Source organism: Sinocyclocheilus anshuiensis, unplaced genomic scaffold (genome assembly GCF_001515605.1).
Source record: "Sinocyclocheilus anshuiensis isolate Anshui unplaced genomic scaffold, SAMN03320099.WGS_v1.1 scaffold1052, whole genome shotgun sequence".
NCBI lineage: Eukaryota > Metazoa > Chordata > Actinopteri > Cypriniformes > Cyprinidae > Sinocyclocheilus > Sinocyclocheilus anshuiensis.
The window spans coordinates 1029317-1031511 of record NW_015549556.1 but is presented as its reverse complement, the minus strand read 5'-3'; positions in this window follow the sequence as shown (position 1 = coordinate 1031511).

Below are 2195 nucleotides of genomic sequence, written 5' to 3'. Positions count from 1 at the left end.
GTAGCACGTGTGGCCATGTTTTTATGAACTTGCTTGCATTTGTGATTTACAGTTGTACTTGACAGTTATTTCAGGGTCAAGTAACTATTTAAAAGTGACTTTGTTCACCTTATTTTTAACGTAAGAGCGGACAAAATTTGTTTAGTTATTTTTAGCTTTCTGGCTATTTTGCAAACTGGTATTTATCATATTCATGTATTATCGTAATCATAAACACTCATTTGTAGTGCAAAGTTTTACCATTTACGGTGCTTTGTTATTCTTCTAGTTATTTATCAATACACTGTAAAAAATATTTTTCAAAATTGTAAATAAAACAAAGATATTACTAGAGTGTGTTTTGCAAAAAAAAAAATTTAAATAATAGGATTTCTGTTTTTCTGGTTCAGATTTTTGACTAATACAGTGTTCATTTTGTAGTTTAATTTTGACAATGTTTCTACATCAAACGTTTCTCAGTGTAATCGGTGTAATTTTCACTCAGAAATTGCTAGCAAACTTCACAAAGAATTACAAAGAAACAAGTGACATGGATCAAACATGACATTTTGAGTAGAAAGGCTGAAATAGCATTTTCTTGTTAAATGTATGGCAATCATCTTTAGGTTCGCACATTCACGAGACATGGCTTAATCCATGCTGAAAAATAAGGTGGATATTACAGCTAGTCTAAAAAAGCGTTTGTTGTCAAAAAGTAGCATTTTTGGTATCACGATTATTGTTTTGGTATCAAAAGCAGTTGTGTATGCGAGTGTTCATAAAACAACCCGATCTCATGAAAGTGCGTATAAATAGTACGCCAAATAAAAACGAAAACTCGTATTGATACGCAGAAATGAACATTGGCGTGTATATGCTACGCGATGGGTAGGATTAGGGTTGTGGGGTAGATGCGTATCATATTCACGCCAAACACGTGCGTATCGTATGCACGCCAAAGTCCATTTTTGCGACTTCAATACCACGAGTTTTAGTTTTTATTTGGCTTACTATTTATACGCATTTTCACCGGGCTCTCATAAAAATAAACGGCTTAAATGCAAACGTGACATAAAAGAAGACACTGAAAAACTAAATTGAACATGCTATTAAATTTAGACTTCTGAGAATGGATGCAAACTATGATGAAAATTCACTTCAACTCTTAGAATGTTTATTATTTTGGGATGAAAACTTTTGCTAAGCATTTACATTTAAGCCTAGTGGTTTTGGAGGGGTCTGCAAAGAAAATAGAAAGATGTTTCATTTTAATTTAATTAAAGAAAACCATTATTTAATGCAATAAAGATACTTGATGAAATGTTATAAAGTGCTGGGGGTCTTTATTATTGGTTTGCTGGGTTTGCACAGGTGGAAACCCCTAGTTTCTATGAAAGCAAGCGGTCTGGTCAGGTGGTCTGGTATGTTACACACCCTGAGAGATGTGTGCAAACACTATCAAAGGACCCTGCAGCAGGACAGCAATCTGTTTGAGATTATCAGGCTTCTGTTTAAACCCAGAGCACAGGACATAATACACCAAAAACACACCCTCCTTATACATGTCCTGAGGTGGAATTAAAAGCAATGATAATATAATCCTCATTTTGAGTTTAATTAAAACGATACCGAGTTCCTGTGAGACTTTTTTTTTTTAATCATTATTTCCTCATGTAGAAGTCATTCAGTCATGCTGTAGCCTACTTTAGGATATTTGGTGAAGTATAGAAGGGATTTTTGAGGTATTTGACTGTTGGAGCTTATTATTATAAATCTACTTTGAAGGAATTTCCATGTAATCCTCAGTGACTCTCTCTTACATGAGAACAGAGACTTTAGAGGTGTATGTAGATATAATAACAGATTTTACCATATAATCGGCACCCATACTGTATATTATATACTAGATAGATTTATACAGTTGTAAATAAAACCGATTAATGTGGGGGCGCTTAAGCAGGAATGTGTTTATTTGTCATAAAAAGTAATGTCATAATAAAAACCTTATATATTTTTAATGTGTGGGAACTACTGATCTGTTAAGCACTGTATAAATCCAACAGCTTATTAGTGCCAGTTAATATAAGTGTTAATACCTGTTTAATCCAGCGTAATGGCTTTACTGTCCCTCCATCCATTCCAGGCTATAAGCGCTTAATAATTAAAGCTACAGTAACTGTTGTACCTTCACTTGCTGCTTTAGTATGGGATGTTAT